This window comes from Phodopus roborovskii, unplaced genomic scaffold (assembly GCF_943737965.1).
Source record: "Phodopus roborovskii unplaced genomic scaffold, PHOROB, whole genome shotgun sequence".
Classification (NCBI taxonomy): Eukaryota; Metazoa; Chordata; class Mammalia; order Rodentia; family Cricetidae; genus Phodopus; species Phodopus roborovskii.
This window is the reverse complement of record NW_026126461.1, coordinates 20,599,643-20,605,945: the sequence shown is the minus strand read 5'-3', so window position 1 is coordinate 20,605,945 and position 6,303 is coordinate 20,599,643.

The following is a 6,303-nucleotide window of genomic DNA, read 5'->3' as shown; positions in this document are numbered from 1 at the left end:
CTAGATGCTTTTGTACAAGGAGAGAAGTGAGGTTGAACTGAAATGTGGACTTAAAATGAAATATCATTTTCATCTGTCTCTCTCTGTAGAGGGCAGATGCCATGATTATGCCTGAATCTATTTTTCAAAGCAAGCATTTTCAGTCCTTAGATCTGAAGATTAAATGTAGAGAAGTAGAGAGAAAAGAACTATCTTGCTCCTTCCTAAAACATTTCATACATGGTTTTCTTCTGGAGATGTTTTTTTCTCTTGCCTGTGTAAGGGACTCAACACACTCAGCAGTTTGGAGAAAGTTTAAAATTCATCCCCATTCCTTGGTTTCTTTTTCCGTGTATGTCTCTTTTTCTGTCTCTCTCTCTTCCTTCATCTCTTTCTGTGTGTATATATGTTTAATTTTATTTTGTGTGAGGGGTATACATGTGCTATCATGTGTATGTGGAGATCAGAGGATATGTTATAGGATTCATCTTCTTCCACCATATGGGTCCTGGAGATTGAACTCTGGTCATCAGGCTTGACAGCAGATAATTCTACCAGCTAATATATTACATTGATCTCTGGTCTCTGTTATTTTTAAATATAAAATAAATAAGTTCTATTAAAAACATGGCTTTTGAATAAAGAATTGAAAAGACTTGAATTTGGTTTGGAGTTTGGGAAAGAGTGAGTTTTACTTACGCATTGAATTGCTTCATTTGCATGTCTCCCCTTCATTTGGGCTGGGCTTCTTTGCCTCTGCCTCAGCTCTGAGGCTCATATCTTTGCACCCTTTCTTCTCAGTTCTGCAATTTTCTGTTTGATTTTTCAAGGTATATCCAACACATAATTACTCAACACAGTGAGCTCCAGGCATTGTGTAACCTTCATATGCCCAACAACATGGGCTTAGTGTCTCTCACTTTGTAGTCTCCATGACTCAGTCTGTTCCCTTCAACCTACTAGGAGCAGAGATATTTCCTGATTCCCAGTTGATCCTTCACTCTAGTTTCTTTCTTCTGAGTGTGTGTGTGTGTGTGTGTGTGTGTGTGTGTGTGTGTGTGTGTGTTGGATAATAGAATGAGAGTTACCTTCAAAATCTTGAAGTTGAGGCTGGAAGATGGTTTAGTAAGTAGAGGGGTTGCTTCACAAGCATAAGAACATCTAGAATTTATGTAAAAAGCCAAGCATGGTGGCCTTCCCAGGGAAGGTAGAGATAGGCAGATCCCTAGGATTTGTTGATAAGTTAGCCTATCTAAATCTTAAGTGCCAGGTCCCAGTGAGAGACCCTGTTTATTCAAACAAGGCAGGTGGCTCTTCCACCCACATGTGCACCCCAATATGATCATGCTCACATACCTGCACACCCCCATCTCCTCCAACAATCTCCCTCAGGTTCAGGGATAGAAACATTTAGAAGTTTTCTCTCCTTTCTTTTTTCTTTCTTCCTTCCTTCCTTTTTTGTTTTGTTTTTGGAGACAGGGTTTCTCAATGTACAGCTCTGGCTGTCCTGTAACTTGCTCTGTAGACTAGGCTGGCCTCAAACTCACAGAGATGCACCTGCTTCTGCCTCCTGAGTGCTGGGATTAAAGATATGCACCACCACTACTGGCTCACCTAGAAGCTTTCTAAAGAGGATTATGCTGAATATTGGATGAGAAAAGTATTTATTGATTTATAAAATTAAACAAATCAGCCTTCCCTAAGGCCTAATTACCTTGTACTAATCCTACCTGTCAAAAGCTCTGTTACCTCTTAGTGTTGCCATAATAGAAATCAAGCTTCCAAAACATGGATCTTTAGAGACATACACTCACTCACATCACAGGTTTGACCAAAGGTAGGTAGGTGAACGTCCATGAATGAAGGAACTGCATGATGAACAGTGACTGAAGACAGATCTATGTTCCCCACAGGCTCATGCTTGTTGCTTAGCTGGTACAGTTCTTTTGTGAGGCCACAGAACCTTTGAGAAGTGGGGCTTTACTGAAGGATATAGGTCACTAGGAGTGAGACTTAAAAGGTTAAAGCCTGGTTCCTGTCTCATTCTCTATTTCCTGGTCTGGCTTAATATGAACATCTGCATCTTCTGCTACAACAAACTAAGCTGCTCAGACATGCCTGTCCCCCAGTATGGACCAAAACCCTTTGAAATTGTGAGCCCCTAAAGCCTCTCTATTCTTAAGTCCTTTAAGTCAGACACTTTGGGCATTGCAATGCCAAAAGTAACTAATGCAGATACCTTATGCTGTGACAGAGGCTTGTCATTAATGTTTAGCTTTCTGATGTTACTGGTACCTGGCCAGTAGTGCTCTGCTGGTCATTAATTTAGTTGTTGTTTTGCTTTTGCTTTATGGCTGTGTATATGGATGGGAAGCAATGGGAATTGACATAAGGAACTTAAGGGAGTGAATTTGTGGGGTTGTGAGGAGTTAGCACCAAAGGCACAGGCTTATATTTTAACCACATTGGTGTTCTTTCACCATTTATTTTTTGGTTAGCGTTTACTACCTGCATAAACACAATCCTGTAGTTTATTGAGATCTTGTAAATTTGAAAACAGAGGGGGAAACTGCACAAAGATCAAACTGTTCAGGGGTCAAGGGGGTGCCTCACCACCACCATCCTTCAAGCATCTTCCAGTGCTATGGGAGGTCAGTCAGGTGAGGTGCTTGCCTTGCAGGCAATAGTTACCTTCTTCAAGAAGTGACAATAGATAGTACCTCTTTTTTCCCCATGGTTCTGAAATTTTAAAATTTCCTCAGGCACACATATCAAATCCATATTATAATATGTGGTTAAATAATTTCTCTCTAAAATATGACTACTCTGGAAAGTGGCTCTTAAAATACATTCAAGCCTGCCACTTTATTTTTAATATCTTGTTGAAAAATGGAAATTTGGGAGTGGAGAGTGGATGGGAGCTGGCATTGGAAGACCCTGAGTGCAGGCTTCTGGGGCCATCAGGACCACATAAAGGAAGGAGGGAGAAAGCAGGGGATGAGGACACTGCTGGCATCTTTTTAGTTCTGCTATTCACATGGTTTGTTTTAGACCAAACCACGTGAATGGTTTAAATTCATGAAATGCCTCCTTTCCTGGCAGAGAAAACATCAGTTAGATAGAAGGATAAAAGGTATCCCCTTTCCTTTTTATGCATGTTTGTGCATGTATATGTTTGTATTTTTTTGTATGTGCAGGTGTATGTATGTGCATGTGTTTGTGACTGTTTTTGTGTGCTCATGTGTACCTATATGGTAGTATATGGGTGTTTTCATGTGTGCATGTATATTTGTGTGCATGTGTTTGTAGGCATTTTCCTGTGTGCAGCTGTACATGTGCTTGTATGGAGGCAAGAGGGGCAGCCTAACATGTGGTTCCTCCTCATATGTCCACTTCGTGTTTTGAGACAGGTTTCTCGCTGGCCTGCAGTTGGCTCCTGTCTCCTGTGGTGGTTTGAATAGGTATGCTTCCCCCCAAGAGAATCATGTGTTTGAATGCTTGACTTATAAAGAGTGTCACTATTGGGAAGCAGAGCCTTATTGGAGGAAGTATGTTACTGTGGGGTCAGTGTTGAGGTCTCTTATTCCCAAGCTATGCTTAAGGTGGGAAAGAGTTCACTTCTGTTGCCTGAAGATCAAGATTTAGAACTCTTAACTATCTCTCCAGCACCATGTCTGCCTGTGTGCTGCCTTGCTTCCTAACATGATAATGAACTAAACCTCTGAAACTGTAAGCCACCCCCAGTTAAATGTTTTCCTTTATAAGAGTTGCCATGGTCATGGAGTCTTTTCACAGCAATAGAAACCCTAATCAAGACAGTTCCCTTGCCTGTTTCACCTACGCTGGTTGATCAAAAGTTCCAAGGCTCTGCCCCTTTCTTCCTTTTCCAGCATTAGGATAACAAATATCTCACTACTTTTTCTTCACATGGGTTCTGGGAATTGAACTCAGTTCCTCATGCTTGCATTTTACTGGTTGAGCTAACATCCCAGTCCCCCCTTCCTCTTCTGCGTGCAGATTACAGTGGTGAAATTTTGATAAAGGACAAAAAAGCAGACTGGGTCACAGATCCTTGTTCTTGCTTTGGCTTACTTTTCCCCTGACAACCTAAGGGCAGAGAAGGAAGCAGAGGGACTGATCTCCCCAGGAGTCACTGAGGTAAACATAAGACTAAGGTCCTTAGCTTTGTCATAGCTTTGTTTGTTTTAGGTAGTGGCTAGTACACTGTCTTATGGTAGATGAGGATCTTCTGAGTTATTGAGTTATTTTAACTCTTTGAGAAGGAAAGATTCCTTGGAGGAAATTTAAAACCTTTTTTTTTTTTTTTTTTTTTTTTTTTTTTAAAGTTGGTTCTTGTTACGTAGCAGAGGCTGGACCTGAACTCACAATCCTGCCTGTAACTCCTGAATGCTAGGTATTTTAGGTGAGCCTGTACCCTGCTCTTTGAGATTGTATTTTCAAGTGCAGATCTTTCGATGAATAAGATGAGCCAGGCACCTCCACTAACTTCCTTCTTATGTTACCCACCCAGCACTGTAGGTTTAGCCTCATATTTGGTAAGCCAGTCACAAAATGGTGTTGGACTGGAAAGGCCACTTTTGTCGGGTTGGCCACTGAGGGAAGACTAGATAAATGGATTCAGTGATCCCAAGGTCTGTCTTTGAGAAGCTGACAGGAATGTTGAGATTTTTCAGAAAAGCAGAACAAAGGCAATGAGTGAAAGGTTGCATGGCTTGGGGGTTCCTAGCTGACAGAGTAGGTAATCCTAGCCAGGCTATGTGGTCTGGTTGACCATTATCTCAGGGCTGGAAGTCATCATTGCTTGAAGGGACAGCGTTCCCCCCATTGAGCCCTTTGAAAGATCTCCTTAGGGGCAGCCTGGGTTTCTATCATGTGATAATTGCTCCTTCTTGTGGGGTGTGATGTCATCACGAGGTGATCTTGTCTATGAGGTTCTTAGTTGCTTGGAATAGTTTAAGGCTTTTGTCATAATGACATTTACTGGTCAGATTTGCCATTTCTAGAATCTTAGGTAACTGCAGAAGGAAGTGACTCAAAGGGTAAAATGGAGCCAGAGAGGAAGGAAATGGATGAGTTAGGTCCTTGACTGGCCTGCCTTCCCTGGGAAGACTTCCAGGGACCACTGCAAATGTTCAGCCTTGCAGAGGGTTTCGTACTCTGGGAAAGACATTTTTTCAGTTTTTCCACATTATGTTTTGTGGAAAGACTCAGGAATGAAGATTTTTTGTTTCTTTAATAAATAAGCCCAAAATGACAGTAATTTGCAACAATACTCAGTGAAAAGAACATGGCAATGCTCAGCAGAAAGTGGTGAGGTGAAAGCACTCACTTGTTGCATGAGCCTGGTTACAGAGATGTGTTTCTAAGCCTGTTTTCCCTCTGAGCATGGACCCAAACTGTGAGAACACTGATAGGCATTTAATGTAGGCAGGGCCTGGCACTTAGGGAGTATGGTGCAAGTACTCAACAGCTTGCCTCCCTTCCCTCTCTGTCTCTGTGCAGAGGTACTGCAGAACAAAGGGGACCGTTTCCAGTTATCCATAAATGTGATAATTGCACCATGGATTTGAACTTAAGTTGTTCCTTAATGGATGGAAGTGTTAAACTCTTATGGTATGGAAAGGGCAAGGGTGGGAATTATAGGTAGAGGACCTTACTTTTTTTCTTGTGAGCTTAAAAGCCTTTAGTGGTTGAGTCTTCTCTCCAACCCAGGGACTTTAATTCTTTATTGTTAAATATGAGAATAAGAGCCTAGATTCTGGAATTAGAACTTCATCTCTTCCATATTCTTTGGGCAAGTTATTTAGTTCTCTGTGCCTTAGTTTCCTCACTTACAAAAACCTGTAACGTTGTTCTAAGGATTGAATAAACTCTTCTATGTAAAAATGCATGCCAGGGACCCCACCTCTTCCAGGATAGAGAAAAGAATCAACCTTTATTTGGCTCTAAATGCATAATTTGATTTTCTTGACTACACATCATTAATTGTGTTTTTCTTTAAGTCTAAAAGGCTAGAAACATGCCTCCTACAAGAATAATGAAATGTAATTTCACTATAACAGAGTAATAGGGAAGCGTTTGGAGCATCTTCTTTTTCTCCTCCTCTTCTCCTTTTTTTATTTTTAATTTAAGTTTGAAACAAGCTCGTTTTACATGTCACCTCTGGAGCTTCTTAACATGCTTTTTTTTTTAAAATTAGTTTTAGTCATGCATAGTAGCTCACACCTTTAGTTCCAGCATTCACAAGGCAGAGGCAGGATCTCTATGCGTTCAGGGTCAGCCTGGTCTTCAGAATGATTTCTA